This window comes from Polypterus senegalus, chromosome 7 (genome assembly GCF_016835505.1).
Source record: "Polypterus senegalus isolate Bchr_013 chromosome 7, ASM1683550v1, whole genome shotgun sequence".
Classification (NCBI taxonomy): domain Eukaryota; kingdom Metazoa; phylum Chordata; class Cladistia; order Polypteriformes; family Polypteridae; genus Polypterus; species Polypterus senegalus.
Window position 1 is genome coordinate 121,713,013 of NC_053160.1, and position 22,501 is coordinate 121,735,513.

The window sequence follows — 22,501 nt, forward strand, 5'->3', positions numbered from 1 at the left end:
GGTATATTTTCCCTCAGTTTAAATATGTTTAATTTTCTTCTTAATAAAAATTTTAAGGCAGTACTTTGCCGCTGCAAAGTGCGGGTATTTTGCTAGTGTGTTATAAACAGTGTACTACTTTTGTGCTTCAGTTTCTTCTTTTGTATGAAAAACTGCACATTTGACTGGTCAGCATTTGTTATTAAATTCTCAGCCCATATATGAATCTTTATGAAACTGACCAGAAACATGGCCAGACATGATCATCTTCTTGTGTTTTATAAATACATTAAGTTATGCATGTGCTATGAAGTAAATAACATCCATCCTGTTTTAATGTCTCGGACCTGAGCCACCAATGACTCGCAGTATGAACATTGATCTCTGGTTTGTCTGGCCTAAAATACAAAAAATACAAAATTGACATAATTATTTATTATTAATGTTTCCGTTACTGGATTGCACACAGCATACTCTATTCTGCTTTGCTGTGCGATTGAGTGACTTTCTGGTATGCTTTCTTATTGGGTGAAGTTCAGTGCTGTTATGGTTTAATAATAATAACACAGGTATTTTCCTTCAAATAAAGTATAATAAGCATCATGTTAGGTTACTCATTAATTTAAAAAGTAATCAGACTACATAACGCACATTACTTTTAATGTTTCACCACAGCTCATCAACACACAGTAAGTTTAGTGATTTAGGACAGAGTATTTCAACCAGGGGTAGAAATAATGTTATTGGCCGAGCATTTACCTTTGTGGATGTTGTGAATGTTTTCACTGTTTTCAACCCATGGCTGCTAGAAGTGTGTGTGAAGCAAGCAGATGCACAGGCTAACAGGGCACCACAAACATTTGCAGACTACAAAATCCATAAGTATAAAGCAGTTTCCACCTAACCTGGTCTCTAACCTATGTGTGTTAACCCTGTTCTAACCGGAGTAAGGGTTTCCATGGCATTTTTGAAAGTGGGTTTCTGTGAATAATCGGGTTATTAAAGCACATATAATCAAGCGCAATGTGGCCAAGCACTTGCCTTGCCAGGGCATATGTTTTGGGAATACCCCACACTTAGTTAAATATTTTATCTCCAAAATAGTCTATTTGTTAAGATCATTTTTGATTTGCAATTACTCCAGATTTTTAGCAGCATCACTTGGAGTTACACCAAATGGTGTAACATTATGCACGAAAATCATATTACACTTATTTTAACCCAAATGGGAGAATCCACACTCAATAACTCAGTGGGAATGCAATGTCTCACATTATCTAAAACAAAACAAAAACGGTGTACAGTCCTAACGTTCTTTCATGTTTAGTAAGAATTAATTAACACTGTTATGAAATAAATATGCTTGGGCTCTGCTTAACCTATTTGATATCCCCTAATATTCTGTATGCAGAATTGCCTCTTTGGGCTTTCTGTTCACAAAGCTTTCTGAACTCAATAACAAAGGGTTGTTGAAGATGTCTGAACTAATAAAATGCAAAGAAAAATAATATTTCTTTTTGCTTGGATCAATGCCTATTTGTTAAACACTGGAAAAGATTAAAAGAAGCAAATGGTTATGTTTGCTCTCTTAAAACAATTGGATTGTACTGCATGTTACGAATCAAGAGCATGAGGCTTCATCTGCTGACTCAAATTGCCTTGTACACTTCAGTTATTTTCATTGGAAGCAGATTCTAAAGAAAACAAAAGTTTAGATCTTTGTCTGTAAAGACTAACAAGATATGAAGTGCAATTACAAAGTGTGACTCTTCCTCTCAACAAGATAGTAAATTTCATGTTTGTTAAACCAATTTGTCGGTGATGTTTACAGAAGTTTCAAAAACTGTCTTGTACAGTGCAAATTTTCCTGGCTTATAGACTTAATTCAATTTGCAAATTTTGGTTCATGGAACTCAATGCTTGCAGAAAAACTGCTCATTGTTCCAACAGCATTCAGCACTAATTTATTGTTTTTATTATTTTCTTTCTGGTGAAGAACTCATTAGCATGGCTTAATGCATGCAAAATAGCAATAGAAGAACAAAAATAGGCCATGAGATTTATGAATATGCTACTTTCTGTGTACATTAAGGAAGCTTCTGTGCACAAACAGGGTGAGTGGAAACTGACAGCCTGTACCCTGGATGGTTCATTTTTAAAGTCTTAACAGTGTGCAAACAGAGTAAAAGCCTTGGGAATGTTCCAATGACATCTGAGTACGATTTTTTTTCCCTTCACTGAAAATGACAGTCAGATGATCTTGCCAGCAACATTACCGCAAATGTGCCCTGCAGACACATCTTGTCTGTGGAGGCAAAGAAAAACACTGAAAGGAGTACAGCTACTTTATTGTTATCTTACAACTTGAGGTCACTATTCAGGGCAAAATAATTCCAGCTCTAGAGAGCACCTTGGTGAAATTTGATATACTGTACCCCATTCCCTTCACAGGAGATGATAATGAGGAACTCAGTGCAATGTATGATTTCATGAGCCGTAGTGGTCCAATTTCCATTACACACCAAATAAAACTTTTAATTGTTTCTCTCTGTGACAAACATGTTTAATGCAAGGCTTGATTTTAAAATGTATCCTAAAAGTCTATGGTGTATATTTGTCTTGCATTTGTTCTTTTTTACCAGCTGCTGATCCACACTAACTCCTAAATATGGACCAACATCTGTAGAGCTAAAGGCAATGAGAATATCACAGTGGTGTCGACAGGTTAGTTGTAATTACAGGAGATCCAATAATACACTGTCAGCACACTTTAAATTATCTTTATTTTACGTGGCACCATTAGCAGCATTCACATCACAGGGTGCTTTAGACATGAAACAAAATTACAGCACATTATCAAATTTACACACTAATCAGAACAGAGAAAAAATAAAGAGGAGCAAATGCTACAGAACAATGTATCTGAAAGTACAGTTAAATGGAGCTTTAATAATCAAGAACATGTAAAATGATGTAGAGGTATAAATGCAAATAGCGAGGAAAGGTTACAGTGAAATATAAATGCACATGTTGAAAAACCATAACAACTCCATAAAAATGAAATAAAGCCAGCATACAAGTTTTTTGTGGCATAACAATATCAAACCCATTGTTTTTGTGATAACAGTGCAGTTGTCCAGTCAATTAAAAGCTGACTCACCACATGCCTACAGATAACAAGTCTTTATTAACATAAATAAAACATCATGTCATTCAAAAGTATTCAGACCCCTTAAACTTTATGAAATGTTGTTGGATTACCTGTGACCACATATGTGTTGTCTTTGGTGTTGCCGCCTCCCCTGATTGTTTGTCTATTTGTTTGATTGTATTGACTTGCCACAAGGTGAAGTTAAGATCAGCATCTTTAGGGGAGAACAGGTACAGTAGACTGACCAATTGCAAGGGCAGGATGTTGCATAAAAGACACAGTCGCTAATAACACAAGCGAGGATAGCATGTCAGCAAAACGAAACCTGCGAAGAAACACAAAGTCGCTTAGCCTCTAATACATCTTATATATAAACGTCTACGCATGGAAGTGTGTGTGTCTGTTCGTCCAGGAAGTGAGAGGTGGAGTCAGGGTAAGGGCTCCACCTCCAAGGAAACAGAAAACTTGCTTAGCCGCTAATAACACAAGCGGGGCCAGCACATCAGCAAAACAAAACCTCCGAAGAAAGACAGTCGCTTACCTGCTAACATTGGCAAAATGTTATCTCTTTTACTTTTCCTCCCACCGCTAATTCACAAACGATGAGAACACATCGGGAAAATGAAACCTCCTAGGAGAGAAATGCCCAGAGTAGTTCCTTTCAATTACCCAACATCTCTACATTTCAACTTTTTTTCTAACAATTTCAATAGTTTTTAGTACCCCGTTCTTTTTACAGTACTGGCTTACACAGCTAATATATATACAGTGATCCCTCGCTATATCGCGCTTCGACTTTCGCGGCTTCACTCCATCGCGGATTTTAAATCTAAGCATATCTAAATATATATCATGGATTTTTTGCTGGTTCGCGGATTTCTGCGGACAATGGGTCTTTTAATTTAAAGTACATGCTTCCTCAGTTTGTTTGCCCAGTTGATTTCATATAAGGGACACTATTGACGGATGGCTTAGAAGCTACCCAATCAGAGCATGTATTACATATTAACTAAAACTCCTCAATGTTATACGATGTGCTTCCCGAGCGGTGTTTGATTGTTTGCTTCTCTCTATCTCTCTCACTCTCTCTGCCTGACGGAGGGGGTGTGAGCAGAGGGGCTGTTTGCACAGAGGCTGTTTGCCTAGAAGATACCGATGCTACTCTAAAAAATGCTGAAAGACTACCTTCACATTGCTCCCTTCTTTGCAGCTGCTTTATCCCGGTGCGCATACTTAAAAGCCCAACAGCACGTATTGATTTTTTGATTGTTTGCTTTTTCTCTCTCTCTCTCTCTCACTGACATTCTCTGCTCCTGACGGCGCTCCTTTGAAGAGAAGATATGTTTGCATTCTTTTAATTGTGAGAAAGAACTGTCATCTCTGTCTTGTCTTGGAGCACAGTTTAAACTTTTGACTAAAGGGTGTTATTTCATGTCTAGAGGGCTCTAATAATGTTAACAGTGTGGGAGAGTTTATAAGGGCTTACAATATATAAAAATAACCATACAAACATATGGTTTCTACTTCGTGGATTTTCACCTATCGCTGAGGGTTCTGGAAAGCAACCCCCACGATCGAGGAGGGATTACTGTATAATATAACAATGTTCAGCTACCATATATGAGTATAGTGTCTGGTTATTGTCAGATAAAGGGTAGCAATCTGTAAGGCCCCATTAAGAAGTAGCGGCAATCTGCTGACAACCTCATTTGCCTGGTTGCACAGCATAGGAGATAAGTAAAACCTTTTCATTTCTTGTTCCAATCTATACTTTGCTTGCAAATTCAGATGTTTCAGATAAAAAATGTTATAAACAAAATTAGAGATATGTGAGCAAAAAAGCCTAAAACTGAAATATGTGCTTGCATAAGTAGCCATCTTGGCAGTTTTTAAGTCAGCATTTGTTGAATGAACTGTATCATGGTGTTCAGGTTGTGTTTTCAACTAGGCCACTCAAGCACATATTACATGCCATTTTACTTTAATATTACTGTGATCCTTACCAGTGAAAGGTGGACCTTTTGCTTTGTATTTGACCAGGACTGAAACAAACTCCACTGCAATTGTAACTGGAACTGAAATCAGAGTAAGCTGAGATAGACCCTCTCAGCACAGTTTAATAGTATGCCCTCCCAGATGCAGTTTAGAAATCAAAAGTTTGCTTGTTGGGAATAGAGGAGAGTTTCATTTAATTCAGTTAGACAACTGTTCACTTCTGAGAGTTCATACCCTGACTCTCATTATAAGGACATGAAACAGACAAGGCTGAGACTCCAAGATATTCATCACTCATATTCACAATATATTCCACTCCAATGATCAATTCATCCTAAGGAGTTGCCCAGTCATGGCTGATGAGAAGCATCCTCACATATTTCACTGTAGAGATGGTGTTGGTTTCAAGGATGGACAATATTCTACACCATACATTGAGGTTTTGGTCAAAGATCTCTTTCTTGGCTATAAGACTTTTTTTTTCTAAAGCTAGGTGGTTCAGTCACTTAATTTCTAACAAACTTCATATGGGACTTAAGATGGTTTTGTTTAAAAAGTTATACCGACCTTCCTCTATTATAAGTGAGGTCGGTACAACTGCTATGGGGCTTTACTAACTGCTACCCTGGTTCTCCTTCCCTGAAAATAACAAGGTACCACACTTATTATAAGCAGTTAAACATAGTGATTATAGTGACACTAAACCAAAACACAAAATACGAGATTAACATACACATACACAATTCACAAATACAAGACGAGCATGACAAAACACAAAAAACAGTTATCAGCCCAACAAATGTTAATTCAGATGGTATGAAAGTTCAATCCATAATCAGATGAAGCCTAGTTAACTGGAATATGGAAAATGGAGAACCCTTCCAGATAAACAACAGTGTATTCCCTAACTCATCTTCCTCAGGCTGCAAGCAGCCCATTCCTCCAGGGCAGTATTCTCTGGCTTGTCGCTTCACTGTAGGTAAACAATCCACCTCTGGATTGTAAAGAACAGACCTTTGTCCTGGTAGGATGTATTTAGACTGACAGAAAAAGTACTTTGCAGGCGTCTGCTGAATTTTCAGAATTCCTCCTTTGCTCAAGACTTCCTGTTTCTTTTAACTACTTTAACTACTTCCTATCCTTCCAATTGGTCAATCCTCAGTACATGTCCTCTTTTAAAGATGAAATACTCACCTCCACTTTGAGCAAATAAACACAGTCAAACAAGGAAACAAGTGATAAGGGGAGAGGACAACCCCTAAGATAACATTTTGGCAACCACTACAAAGTTGCTTTTTTCTTCAGTGTCCTACAGAGCTCTGAATATACCATAGTTGACTGATGGATCTTTACTCTAACTTCAAGCACTTACTTCTAGATAGGGTAACCAGATATCCAGGATTTCATGAGACAGTCCTGTATATCAGCCAGAGCAGCAACTTATTCCTAAAAACACTTTATAACTCCTATATTTCACATGGTAGAAATTTTTGTTCAATAAATTTATGCAGACGTTTTTCTGGGCACATTGTTGCACATTCTTACAAGCTATAGATATGTTCACCAAAGCTTAATCACCAATCACATTAGCTTTATGCCAAACAGACACACGACCTCACCAATCAGATGATTGTAAGCTTATGCCTATGTCAATGTGCTGTGCCAAAATAGCTTATTTTATGGTACTTACACCCTGTGAAGAAGTAAAAGATACTATACTTAGGTAGATGAATCACTTTTAAATGTAAAATAAAGTGGTCTGCTTTTGTAAGTTATAGTTCCACCATCAGTAACATTTCTGATTGATTTTGATTTAAAAAATTTTCAATCACTTGTTTGTATTGTCTCTAACCACTGATAATATAGCTTGAATAATCTGAGAGGCTATGAACGATCTTTTCCCTACTTCTTTCAAGCTGTTGCATGTGCAAGTGTTAATGTGGGTGAAAATATACAGTAGTTGTGCATTCTGATATTGGCTTTATAGCAGAGAAACTAAGAAGGTGAAGAAAAAGGCAATCACATGCATGAACCAGGTCAGCCAACAAATCACCAACACAATCCCAACATCCAAACAAGTAACAACATCTCCTTTGCTCTCTGGTGACCCTAACCCTACCGGTGTTTCAGAACTACTCTTGGCTTCCTGGTGGCTTTTCTTACACACTTTCTTCTTGTTTAAAACATGTTTTTCTTCTTGAAAGTATCTGAACAGTGTGATGCAGCATCCATTTCTTAAATTTTGAGTCAATGGTGTTTAACAGAACACCCTACAGCAGCGTTTCTCAACCTTTAAGTATTTGTAACCCGAGTTTTCATAACAGTTTTAATCGCGCCCCCCCCCTAACATTTTTTTTTAAATGTAGATGCATATTTTATTATACCTACTTAACTTTTATCGACATTTATCTAATTCTATATTTATTGTTCTAGTATCAGAATGTAGTTTAAGTTAATTTGTTTTGGTTTCAACAGATGTTTTTTTCATATTTTTGATTCTTGTTTTCTTTTTTGTTACTTGTTGCCCCTAGGCGGCCTGCCCCACAGGTTGAGAACCACTGTCCTACAGTTGAATGTCTTCTTCCTAACCTATGTGTTTTAATCCATTTTTTACACCAAAACGTTCCCGGGATGTTCTTTAGTATTCATTTTCATACACTTCCTTCAGGCCCACTATGATCAACGATTATTAATGCTGGGCTTGCACTGTATAATATTAGTCTTGTTTTTTTCCTGCCTCCAACAAATTTTTGAGATCAAAAACAAAATCAACAAGTCAAAGCCTAATGGCTGTGCATGCCCGTCACTGATGCATGTTAAGTATGAATACTTCAATAATATGTGTGAGCCAGTCCTTAATTCGTTGCAGATGCCCCACATTTATCAAAAAATTTTGAAATTACCAACACAAAATCTTATCCAAAGACAAGTACTGAAAGCAGCAATGAGCAGTAAATGAAGCAGAAACCAAAAACAACTTCAAATGACGTTGAAGAAAGTCTCTCCACAACATATGTAGGACCAAGAAATGGAAGAGAAGTTGGCAGAACTCTAGTGCGATGCTGTCAACATCTCCCCAACCATTCCCCCTTAATTTCATCCTCTTCTTTCTTCTTTATGAATAATATGACCTTCCAGCTCCCATTTGACAAAATCACATGAAAAGAAACAGTACAATTTAATGTTAGTTTTCAGGGGACAATGGCATTTCAGAATCATAAAACTTTTATTTGGGGAAACATTTTATTATTTGGGAACCTCAACTGTATTTGATGATGTAGTGTGTAGACCGCTATGAGGATGAGACAACTGATCACAAGAAAGAATGTCTTGTAATGTCAGCGGTTCATCGATTTTGGCGTGACAATCATGTAGTGAGAACTTGGATTAAGCAGACCAGAGCTTTTAATCAGAAAATGTGATAGTGACTTCAGTGATGCATGGACAGTATTTTTACTGTATATCCTCATTTTGGGTAATTTTTTTCACATGTGAAAGCTTGGAGCTGCTGGAGTTCTGGGGTATAAATATTTATGTAACAACTAATGTTAACTTGTGACTTTAAGATAATATGCTGGCAAGTAGCTAATTTTGTCTTTATAGTGTTTCTTTTTCAGCATGTGAGTTTACAATACAAATACACTTTGAAACAAGAGGTATAATCAGCAAAATCTAAAAAACTTCTAAATGATTTGAATACTTTTGTAAGACATTATCTATACTAATAAAAGGCAAAGTCCTCACTGACTGACTGACTCACTCACTCACTCACTGACTCATCATTAATTCTCCAACTTCCCGTGTAGGTAGAAGGCTGAAATTTGGCAGGCTCATTCCTTACAGCTTACTTACAAAAGTTGGACAGGTGTCATTTTGAAATTCTCCGTGTAACGGGCATAACTGGAACCTACTTATGTACATATATACGGCAATAGCCTGCAGCTCGGTCGCCGTGTGAGGCGGAGCTGCGTCCCTCATCCTCACACCTCCCACGTAATTGAGTGCCTGCCCATATAAGGCCGTCAGTCAGCAGCAATCGAATAGACACGCTGCCGCTAAATATTCGCGGGTGAAGGGCTGTGCTTATGCAAATGAAGATGAGATGGTCAGGGATAGAATAGTGTTTGGCACAAACTCAGCGAAAGTGCGAGAGAAACGTTTAAGTGCCGGGTCTTAGCTAACATTAAATAAAGCCGTGGATATCGCAAGATCGCACGAGATAGCACAAGCACAGCTTAGATCCTTCGATGCATGTACTCCGAGCGGCTCACGTGAACTGACTGTGAACGCAGTATGCAGAGAACAAGCAAGACCTTCAAAGAGCGCAGAGACTTTTGATCACGTGAACGTGTCTGCAAAAAGTGGCGTCTCCTGCCTGCAAAAATACTATAAAAGGTGAGCAGCTGGCGCGCGCATGTAGCTGTGCTGGCCTTTGAGATTCTGACTGCACTTCTGCCTTAAGTGAAAGTAAGCACTTTTCATTTTTTCCTCCTTCCCCTGAGCTATAGCCCTGGCAACTGCAAACACGAGATTCCTTTTCTAGACCACGGCAAACTAATATTAAGGCGCTTCGCACTTTCTTTTGCATGTATATGATTATGAGGTCATGGAAGACGCACAGGAGTGGAGGACCGACAGTGCCATCCCGGCCGGTTAATGGCAGGGCCGTCGCTCCAGTCTACATGAGACCCGCCGTGATGCTCCCCAAAAGACGCTCATATCGTCTCTCTACACTATATAAAACAAAAAGGCAAGTTTCCTTTCTTTACACCTTTTCTCTTTTTCTCCCAAACCAAAGCCTTTCTCTCTTAACACTGCAGAGGACACAAAACTAATTTTCTTTAATTGCTGACAATGCCGGTAAGGCACATTATTAGAGGCAGAAATTTGGACGTTCACATAGAAAATGTAATTTCTACAGCCGTTGTGTAGCGCCTTTCAAAAAGGATCTAATACCGAGAGATGAACCATATACATTTTAGCTGCTGTTAGTTACTTACCTGTTGTGTTACACAGTCTTTAAAATGTAGTTTACCCAAACCACTCCAGTAGTGCTCAATGTATCTTTACTTCTTAAAACGTTAATGTTTTACTGTTTAATAACTTATAGACTTTTTTCCTTGCACTCAGTGAGCGAAGCCAATGGGTAATCTATATTGCTATAAGCTATATATATATATATATATATATATATATATATATATATATATATATATATATATACACACACACACATACACATACACATACATACATATATATATATATGTGTGTATGTATGTATGCATGTATATATGTATATGTATATATATATATGTATGTGTATATATATGTATGTATATATATATATGTGTATATGTGTGTGTGTTTATATATATATATATGACAGCAACACTTATTACAGTGACAAAACAATTACATTGACAATCATGTTACGCTATTTTTAAAATGTTTCATTTTCTTTTTCATAACTTCGTTAACATACTACTTCTCCGCTGCGAAGCGCAGGTATTTTGCTAATAGTTAATAAAAGAAGGCAAACCAATGTGAAAGCAGGGCTTAAACCAGATTGTGTGGATGGTTTGAATTTAGGGACCCCCAGTAAATTGTCAGCTACAGTGTGACACCAGGCTCAGCAGCTTTTGTAACCAGGCCTAACAAAGGGTTTATTTCAACTCATCGGTTGAACCAGTTTCAGTTTTATTCGATGGTAGGCTGCCAAAACACTCAAACCGCTCATCAGAACTGCACTTTAATTGATTTTGCAGTTAGTTTCAACTGACATTGTACTCTACCACAGAACTGATAAAGACTGGATAGTTACAGTATGTGTGCTTGAATGGGCTGGGAATCTCTGTATGTGTACGATGGCACCATTGGGATTATCTAATGTTATATTTGTGGGGGATGCTATATTTTCTTATTGTGCCATTAAACCATTTTTATAATATAACAGGTGTGATTTGGCTTTTAAGCCTGGTCTCGTCCTTTTCTTTATTTTTTTTTAGGCTGTTGTGAAGGGTTTGTGCCACGTAACATTATTGTGTTGTAAGTCAATTTGTGCTTATGCTTTGCCATGTGTACAATGAAATTCTTCCTTGCATGCCTCCTCCGTGACAGTTGACAATAATAGAATATTAATAAAAGACACACATGCATACAAAAAAAGGGTACATACTATAGCAGGCAACATATACACCAGTCAGCCACAGTATTAAAACCAGTGACAGGTGAAGAATAACAATGATTATCTCGTTACGATGGCACTTGTCCAGGGGTGGGATATATTAGGCAGCAAGAGAGCAGTAAGTTCTTGAAAGTGATGTGTTGGAAGCTGGAAGAATGGGCAGGCGTAAGGCATAACAAGAGCCAAATTGTGATGGCAAGATGACTGAGTCAGAGCATCTCCAAAGCAGCAGGTCTGGTGGTGTGTTCCCAGATTGCAGCTGGTACTGTTGTGGCAGATGTCATGGCAGCCCCAACTTTTCTCAAGAAGGCACATGGAGTCTCATGAAGGCAGCAGAATCAAGCTTTATTGTATGATGCATACACGCACCCAAATCAAGTGAAATGAGCACCTAAAAATGGGCAAACCATATTTTTATTACAATTCTTATCATAGAACTCATTACACATCTGACTCCCAGTCATCTTGTAGCTTTAGACCTGCCTCTAATTACTTCCACCAATACCTTCAGCTTAATGAGAATAGTGCTTTGTCCTGCTCATCACGTCCACTTGGTTGGTCTTTACCATTACCTAATGTCCATCATCTTACGCTGTGTTTGTCATCTGATCTAAACTTTCCAATACTGCTCCTTATCCTATGCAGGTGCCCAAAACCAATTTATAAATTGATTCCCACCACTAAGTCAGAATCAGGCAAACCCACACCTACAGTAAGATACTGGGCTGGAGTTTTGGGCAGCTGCCCTCCTAAAACAATAACGCTGTTTCTTATAAACTACTTTTTCCTTGACTTGTTGTCACCTGTCCAGGCAGGTAGACAGCCCCAGCCACTACAAGTGGAAGCAAACAGCCTATCTGGTGTTTCTCTCATGGCCAAAACCTAAATGACTGCATTTGTTAAAACAATGGCCCGTTTAGCCCTCTAAAAGTACACAGTGCCCTTAATTGAAGTTTTTAAGCTTAGCAGCTGCAAGAAGAGGAATAATAAAATATCCAGGCACTGGCTTCTTATGATTTAACCCTTTGCTATACTAATGTGCAGCACAATATATACAACCCCAATTCCAATGAAGTTAGAATGTTGTGTAAAGTGTAAATAAAAACAGAATACAACGATTTGCAAATCCTTTTCAACCTATATTCAATTGAATACTCTACGAAGACAAGATATCTAATGTTCAAACTGATAAACTTTATTGTTGTTTTTCAAATCTTCACTCATTTTGAATTTGATGCCTGCAACACGTTCCAAAAAAGCTGGGACAGGGGCATGTTTACCACTGTGTTATATCACCTTTCCTTTTAACAACACTCAATAAGCGTTTGGGAACTGAGGACACTAATTGTTGAAGCTGTGTAGGTGGAATTCTTTCCCATTCTTGCTTGATGTACAACTTCAGTTGCTCAACAGTCCGGGGTCTCCGTTATCGTATTTTGCGCTTCATAATGTGCCACACATTTCCAATGCGAGACAGGTTTGGACTGCAGGCAGGCCAGTCTAGTACCCCACTCTTTTACTACGAAGCCACGCTGTTGTAACACATGCAGAATGTGGCTTCGCATTGTCCTGCTGAAATAAGCAGGGATGTCCCTGAAAAAGATGTTGCTTGGATGGCAGCATATGTTGCTCCAAAACCTGTATGTACCTTTCAGCATTAATGGTGCCTTCACAGATGTGCAAGTTACCCATGCCATGGGCACTAACACACCCCATACCATCACAGATGCTGGCTTTTAAACTTGATAGCAAACTGGATGGTCCTTTTCCTCTTTGGCCCAGAGGACACGACGTCCATGATTTCCAAAAACAATTTGAAATGTGGACATGTCAGACCACAGCACACTTTTCCACTTTGCATCAGTCCATCTCAGATGAGCTCGGGCCCAGAGAAGCCAGCGGCGTTTCTGGTTGTTGTTGATATATGGCTTTCACTTTGCATGGTAGAGTTTTAACTTGCACTTGTAGATGTAGCGACAAACTGTGTTAACTGACAATGGTTTTCTGAAGTATTCCTGAGCCCACCTGGTAATATCCTTTACAGAATGATGTTGGTTTTTAATGCAGTGCCACCTGAGGGATCGAAGGTCACGGGCATCCAGTGTTGGAGATTTCTCCAGATTCTCTGAATCTTTTGATGATATTATGGGCAGTAGATGATGAAATCCCGAGGTTCCTTGCAATTGTATGTTGAGAAACATTGTTCTTAAACTGCTGGACTATTTGCCCACGCAGTTGTTCACAAAGTGGTGAACCTCGTCCCATCCTTGCTTGTAAATGACTGAGCCTTTTGGGGATGCTCCTTTTATACCCAATCATGACAAACACCTGTTTGCAATTAACCTGTTCACCTGTGGAATGTTCAAAACAGGTGTCTTTTCCTCAACTTTCCCAGTCTTTTGCTGCCCCTGTCCCAGATTTTTTGGAACGTGTTTCAGGCATCAAATTCAAAATGAGTGAAGATTTACAAAACAACAATAAAGTTTATCAGTTTGAACATTAGATATCTTGTCTTTGTAGTGTATTCAATTGAATATAGGTTGAAAAGGATTTGCAAATCATTGTATTCTGTTTTTATTTATGTTTTACACAACGTCCCATCTTCATTGGAATTGGGGTTGTAATACTTGTTCTCACTCATGCTTTATGATTCTCTTTAAATATAAACTAATCATAAGCTTTAAGAATATACTTATATGCAAATCATCAATTTTAAGTATATGCTTTTAATATATCTTTCTATAGCACTACCTACTAAAAGTGGTCCAAGGAAGGAGGCTTCCAAATCTCATTGATGAGTGTGTGGTGCAAAGGCTAGGCCATCTGGTCCGATCTCACAGAGAAGCTACTTAACGCAAATTGCTGCTTAGCCACAGGGAGATCAGGCTGCCCCTGCTAACCCCTGTCCACTGCTGAAAGTGCCTATAATTGAACTGGACCATGGAGAAATCGAAGAATGTGGCCTGGTTTAATAAATCACATTTTCTTTTAGATCATGTGGATGGCTGGGTGTGTGTAGGGGTCTATTACCTGGGGAAGAGATGACAGCAGTATGCACTCTGGCAGAAAGGTGGAGGCATTATGATACTCTCAGCAATGTTCTACTGGAAAACCTTGGATCCTGGCAATCATATGGATGTTACATTGACATGTGCCACCTCATTTTCTAATAAGAAAACAAGTTCACACACCTTTTGCATTACAAAAACATCATAGAAACAATGGGACGTTCATGCCTGGTTTATCTCGGTTGCATCAGATCACTGTGATAACCTCTGACACCTCAGGAAAATCTCTTGTCTATGAACTGCCTAGATTGAAACAGCAACACCTCATGTTTACAATTGAATGGCTTTGAGGTGAAAAAAAAGCACGCCAAGATAACTTGGAAGGAATAAGCGGACTATACAGTCCTCTCAGGACTGCCCAAAAAAGACATCAATCGATTGCAACTAGTGCAGAATGCAGCTGCTAGAATCTTAACTAGGAAAAGAAAATCCAAGCATATCACCCCAGTTCTAATGCCACTACATTGGTTACCTGTGTCATTTAGAATTGACTTTAAAATACTGCTTATGGTTTACAAAGCCTTAAATAATCTCACTCCATTTTATACTTCAGGATGTCTTAAACCTTACACTCCAAATCGTAACCATAGATCTTCAAATGAGTGTTTATTTAGAATTCCAAGAGTTAAACTTAAAAGAAGTGGTGCGGCAGCCTTCTGCTGTTATGCACCTAAAATCTGGTGCCTGCCAATAGAAAATTGGCTAATCCAGTGGTGCACTTTAAAACACTGCTGAAAACACATTACTTTAACCTGGCTTTCTCATAGCTTCATCTTAGTTTAATCCTGATGCTCTGCATATTCAATTAATTATCATTATTATTCAAGGTGGCTCCAAAATCCGTACTATCCCCTACTTTCTCTTCTGTTCTTTTTCCATTTTTCTATGGTGGTGATCTGTGCCAGCACAACCCAATCAAAGCTCTGTGATGTCCCTGCATCGATGGATTAAAGGCCAGAAGTCCACATGACTGTCCTCATCAAATTCTTCCATGTGAACCCGGAATACAATGAGGACTGGTCATTTATGCTACTTAGAATGCCTAGAGGGGGCTGGGTGGTCTCGTGGCCTCAAAACCCCTGCAGATTTTATTTTTGTTTTCTCCAGCTGTCTGGAGTTTTTTGTTTTGTTTTTTCTGTCCTCCCTGGCCATTGGACTTTACTTTTATTCTATGTTAATTAGTGTTCCCTAATTTTAATTCTGGGGGGCACGGTGGAGCAGTGGGTAGCGCTGCTACCTCGCAGTTAGGAGACCCAGGTTTGCTTCCTGGGTCCTCCCTGCATGGAGTTTGCATGTTCTCCCCCATGTCTGCGTGGGTTTCCTCCCACAGTCCAAAGACATGCAGGTTAGGTGCATTGACAATTCTAAATTGTCCCTAGTGTGTGCTTGGTGTGTGTGTGTGCCCTGGCGCCTTGCCCGGGGTTTGTTTCCTGCCTTGCACCCTGTGTTGGCTGGGATTGGCTCCAGCAGACCCCCGTGACCCTTTAGTTAGGATATAGCAGGTTGGATAATGGATGGATGGATTTTAATTCTTATTTATTTTGTCTTTTTTCCCTTTCTTCATCATATAAACCACTTTGAGCTAAATTATTTGTATGAAAATATGCTATATAAATAAATGTTGTTGTTGTTGTTACACATGCGGCAAAATTTGATGGGCATATTGCACGTCCAGTAGCAGCGCTAACTACCATATGGCTTGTGGTTAGCACAAGGCCAATAAATAACTGAAACAATGATTTTGTGCAGACATACCTGATTTTTCTGCAGCAGGATTCCACACTTCTTTGAAACAGATACATCACACTGCTGGTTTATTTTCCACAAAGTGGAAGGAGCAAAACAGACATCGTTATGTCATCATATTTAGTTCGGTCGTCATCTTCATCGGTGGGTGAAAATAAAGTTACAGCATAACGTCTTATCAACTATGTATCCCTGATATTGATCTTCTTTCTTTTTTTATTACTGTGTCTTCAGTTAAGAAAGCAAATGGCACTGGGCTTTTTGTACTTCTTTACTAGTGTGGCTTTGACTGGGAAACGCTCAAACCACAAGTGCATAGGCATGATTAAAAAAAAAACAACAGCAGGCAGTCCTCATTTTAATAAAGAAGATGACCTTCAAACCCCAATATTAAACTGGAAAGCTTAGGTTACACATGCATACATACACACACTCAAGGGGATAGAGAACATTGCAGGGCCAGTTGGATGAGCCTATTGTCAGACATGCAGTATCTAGCACAAAGACAATTTCACAAACTATAGAAAGCAGTATTTTTTTAATTAAGTAATTACATTGATCATATAATAGGAAATTAAAAAAAAAATCTTAAGAAGACACAACTGAGAGTTGCAACATTTTAATAACAAGTTCAATTACTAAAGGATAGTATTATTATGTTGCACTATATCCGGTGGGGATGTGGCTCACTGGCCCTTAATGCAAAAACAACACAGAAAAGTGTGAGTATTTTGCTTCTGGGATGAATTACCAGTCAATGCAGTCTTCTGACCACTGGCAAAGTACAGCTACTTTTTAGGTGGCAAGTTAAAGTAAGCAAAATTGTTCAAAAAATCCTTTAAGGGGACAGAACAGTTCAGTTTAGGGGTGTATTATCGTGGTATTTCCCTCCACTTGCCCTTTTACCTGTTTCCTCAAAGGTAAGTGTTCTCGTCAAGTTCGTTATCGGGTTGGTCTACTGTTGCACTTTAAGATGAACACACACACACACACATAGATAAACACACACACAGACCCTAACCACAACTGTGCTCCATGAATGACACACACACGCTGATTAACCCTTAGCACTTTAAACCACACAAGTGCTATAGGAATAACAGCCTGTCATTCAGCACTTCAAGAGACTTACTTATTTTCGGCACGAACAACAATACGATGTTTTAGTGATATCTCAGACCTAAATATTACTTTTGGTCTACAAGAATACATTTAAACATACAAGGACTCAGCACTCTTGACCATAAGCCATTCATCAGCCAAGAATACCTTCTTTATCATATCTGTCCCTTCTGTTGAGTATAGCGCTCTTCACTCTCAGCCATATAAACCTTGCAGCACAGAAATAATGGCAAAATCCGGCTGTCACCAGGTGCTCAAAGAAATCTAACTTATTACTTCAATCACTCTAGACATTAAGACAAAGCACTGAAAGTTAAAAGCAGCATGGTATTTATTACAAGAATAATAATAATACCACAATAACAAAGAATACTAGAAAATAGGTAGTGATAGGAAAGTCTGAATATATATAGTCTTTAGAAAAAGCTTACGAAAAAGTTACAGATGACAAGGATGAATGTCCCAGGGAGGCGTTTGATTTAGCAATCGATGTTCATGATGCCTTTCTGACGACCAGGGCCGTCTTCGTCCGTTCCTCTTCTTCTTTCTTCTTCTTCTCCCTTTGCTTCTCTTTCTTCTCCCTTTGCTTCTCTCTTCTTCTTTCCAAACCAAGGCATATTTATTATGAAATGTCAAGCCTTGGTTTCAAAACACATGCACCTGATTGGCTGGCTGTCCAAATGATTGATGAATTAATTCACTGTCTGTTTTCCCACACAACAAAACCTTTGATGTACTCGGAGAAATAGTAGTTCTTCCTGTCCTAGGCCATAAAGCAAATTGTTGTTCCAGATGTCCATCCATCAATAGCCTGAGGTATCAACTCAGCATCCTTTCCCAGGCTATAAAACCAAATTAGCATGAAGCTATGAACAAGTGTTATAAAAGTAAGGTGTAAGGGAAGAAAACCTGCTTTAATTTAATTTCATCTGTTGTCTTGTCTTGAACAAAATATAATGGAAACCAAAATGTACAGATTTTATACACCATAACAAGGGGAAATGCCTTTTTCTGAAAATCCCCCGTTGGCACTGGTCCTGGTAGTGACAGTGAGCCCACTGTGAAAAGGTGCCCTCATACTCAAAAGTCCAAATGGTCACAAATGAAGAGAGTTCACTGTTAGCCCAACTAGCTAAGACAGGGGTCCCCAACTCTGGTCCTGGAGGGCAGCAGTGGCTGCAGGTTTTCTTCTAACCATCTTCTTAATTAGTGACCAGTTTTTGCTGCTAATTAACTTCTTTTGCCTTAATTTTAATTAACTTGACTCAGGGCCCCTTAGTTGTTTCTTTTTCCTTAATTAGCAGCCAAACAACAACGAGACACAAAACAACCCACCACATGACCAGCTCACCTGTACCCATCACACAATATTTGAAGTGAGGAAAGGTGAACATCTCAGTAAGGCTGAGCTCTCAGGTCACCAAAATATTTTGACGGTATTCTTAGAAAAAACAGAAAATCAACCGTTTTGGAATGTCTACTGTGGCAGAATGAGAGCAGCAACGAGTCATGGAATTAAATAATGAGTTTAATTAACAGCAAGCATCAGATTCTCATTAAAAAAGTGGTTGGAGTGAAATTGGTTGGAGTTTGAAGCCCCAGTTTAGCTGTTGGCTGGTCTCATGTCTTATTTGTGATCGGCTGTCATTTAATGAAGAAAAGAATCAATTCAGAGCACTGAATCCTTAAAAACAGGGCGATTAAAATGAAGGGAAAAGGAGTTAATTAGTAGTGAAAACTGGTCACTGATTAGGAAAAGGGTTAGAATGAAAAACTGTAGCCACTTTGGCCCTCCAGGCCCAGAGTTTGACAACCCTGAGCTAAGATGTCCTGAGTCCAATCGGCCCAAGTGAGGATGAACACCCATGACAACTGAGGGTTTAGAGTGGGATTAGCTCGGGCAGAAAATGGATGTGTATGACAAGGATGAAATGGAGTTAACCCACTGCAAAACGACACTGCCACACTAATACGCCCGACTGGTCATTTTTTGGAGGAAGGTGTGCATCTCCTTTAGCGCAACTGACTGGACTGGCAGTACACTGCACTCTGAATCCAGAAGCGCCCAGCAGCTCCAATTGAGAATGTGCCAATCTCAAGGGGCACTGTCTGGGCAAATTTCTCACCAGTGACAGTGACATTTTTCCTACTTGTCATTTTAACCAACATTTCCCACTCCACACAACTGAATAAAAGTGAGTAAAGATGGTGGATGAGTAAAAAGCATTATTTAATAAGAATGTTAGTTTTAAGGCAGTTTCAGAAAAATGGGGAAAAAGTCAGAGGTTGCTTAGAATTGCTACACCCCTAATTTAGAAACTAATTTATATCTGACAAATATAACATTATGATTTTAATCTTGTTGATGCATACGGCACATAATCAACTGGAGTCTCAGAAAGTAACGCCATTGTGAGGGTTGGTGTCATTACCACAGTCATTTTGTGCCCCTAAGCCACCCAAATAATTTGGTATCTTTTACAAAGGGGAACCTGTTTTATTAGCTTAACTTTCAAAATGTGTTTCATTCTTTAGGTTTTTTTCTCTTTATGCTTAATAAAAAAAATGAGATTGGTAAGTTAGTGAGATGGGAAATATTTTACTTGTCAGGAGCTAATGTTTCTATTGAAAGTCCATGTTGTTTTTTGTTAAAGAGGACCCTGACAGCATCAAGTAAGTCTCTAATAATTAAGTAATTAAATCCTTTTTAAAAACCACACTCCGTTTTGGGCAAAAGATCAAAGACAAGGAAATGAGGCTGGCACATATGAAGAGCAGGTCTTCACGGCCTGTGATTAACATTTGGCACCAATGTTGGCTTTTTTGTCTGTCTGCTAGGAGACAACAGAAAGTAGATCTCCATTAGGGAAATGAAAACCTTTATGTGCAGCTCATAGAAAATCGAGCTAAACGTGCCATTGTTTCAAGCAATCATATGTTTTTATGAGTGACGCTGAGTGATTGTCTTTTATTAGGCTGGCATTAACTCATTTTATCTGTGCTTTTAAAGGATTGCTTTATCCTTAATTTTCATAAAGTACAAAGTTACACTGCTCATTAACTTTCAATAAAGGTGCCAAATATGTTATACAGCATATCAACTGAATAAGCCAGGAACACGTCAGCCCAGTCCTGATTGAGGCTGTCACTAATGAGCAGGTCAAAGGCTTCACAACTGACATGTAAGAGAGTTATACGGTCAGGCTGGGGTGTTAGGTGAGTTCATGTAAGTTTAAACGATGAAAATTAGACAGCATGATGCAGAACTCCAGCCATTGCCATCACTTATTATATTTCTTGCACAATTATGAAATACATTATATGGAACTAAAATTTAAACAAAGAATTGTTGGTTAAAGTAAAGTGCTACAAACATCCTCCTAACTGGGACAAACAATTTAATGCATCTCTAAATTAAAAATGTTTTACTTTATTAACAACTGATAGTGAGTCCAAGTTAATTTTGGCCAGTACAAAAATTTTTCTCTTGTGACTTATTTAGAATTATTATGATAAAAAAAAGCAAAATAAATCAAGCTGACTTTACTGTGTACACTGGTATGGTGAATGCCCCCGCAGCCCCTGTGAGGCATGGGGGGCTACAGACTTCTCAACTGGACCTCCACAAAATCAAGCGTAAAAGCCGTATTTAATTTTAGCAAAAAGAAATAAATATTTTGTGCATTTTTAGGCTAAATGAAACATTGAAAAAATGCCCCATTACAGACAGCAGATGGGCAAACGTGAGAAAATCTGTATAAGTTAGCTAATGGACAGCAAAGAGATCATGATAAGAAAAGAAAACATCTAAGCGCTGCCCAAATCAAACACTGGCACAATAGCCTGTTGCCAAATTACCAAAGTTAGCATCTATAACATCAGTGGAAGAAGGAATTAGCAAAACGCTGCCTATGACATACAGTAAATGGAGAATTACTGCATGTCTCGCAAATCAAGCAGAAAAGGCCTTGCCCATCATTTCCCATTGCAGACGACTACAAGTTTATTTATAACAATGTTATGAGCGACCTGACAGCACCAATGATATGCACATTTGAATAGAAATAGAGTGGCATGGTGGTGCAGTGGTGGTGGTGGTGCTGTCTCGTAGTTACCAGAGTAACTGTGTCATTGTTGTATACAATATGTACAACCTTGCATTTGATAATTTAAACAAAAAAAGGTTCCATTCACGCTGCAGCTCAGTTCCCATTTTTTCATTCATATGTGACAAAAATCAAATATTTAGAGAGGCATGATAAGCAAAAAATGTCATCTAATCACACTTTTTAAAAAGTATTTGCACTATTCTAGTAACAACTGTTCTTGCATCCAAACCCTCCACAATGTGCTCTCATCAATCCTATTTCCTGTTTTATGGGCCATTTGTTCATATTGTGGTGGATGGCCAGGACCCTTACCTGGCTGGGACACCTTCATACTGGAAGGACCGGGGTAGAGATCGTTTGGTGGCACCCCCCTGGGTTGCACCAGTGCCCTAGACCTACAGGGTATCATGGGACTTATAGTTTGCTGAATCAGCCATGGTGGGTTCTGTGGGTGCCGCCAGTGGGTCCTGTAGGGACTGCTAAGTACTATTTCATCAGGCTCCCACCACATCCGGAAGTGCTTCTGGACCACATTAATGGGATACCAGAAGTACCCCTGGGTGCTGCATAAAAGGAGCCAGCTGCCCAATCTACAGAAGACAGAGTCAGGAGGAAGAGGATGAAGTTTGTCAGAAGGAGTGGAGGCAGAGAGAGAAAGAAGAAAAAGAACAAGAAAAAGGCATTGCTGTGTGCTTATTTGTACAGTTTGGGCGTGCAGTGGGTGTCAAAAGTAGGGGGTCAATACAATACAATATACACAACAGAACAATTCCTTAAGACAGCATAATAATAAAAATTTTAGAAGCACGGTTTAACAGTAGATGATATGACATAATTAGGTTTGGATATTTTTAGAGTCCTGGAGACCTCATCCATCTAGCTGCCTCCCCATTTGGCCATGCCACGGCTGAAAGCGTTGCTCGATGAAAGGACCCCTCTTTCCCATGATTCCTGTGATCCTCCATCAGGGATGACTTTACCATAGGCAGGCAAACAACTTGGCAGGTGGGCCGTGGCACCAATGGCCACATTTGGGTACCGAGAAAAGAAACATAATAGGTGAGGGTTAGTATTCAAATATAATTATCATGTTACTTATGTTATAGTGCTAATGACTAACAACAGAGATGCAGTCTGTACAGTT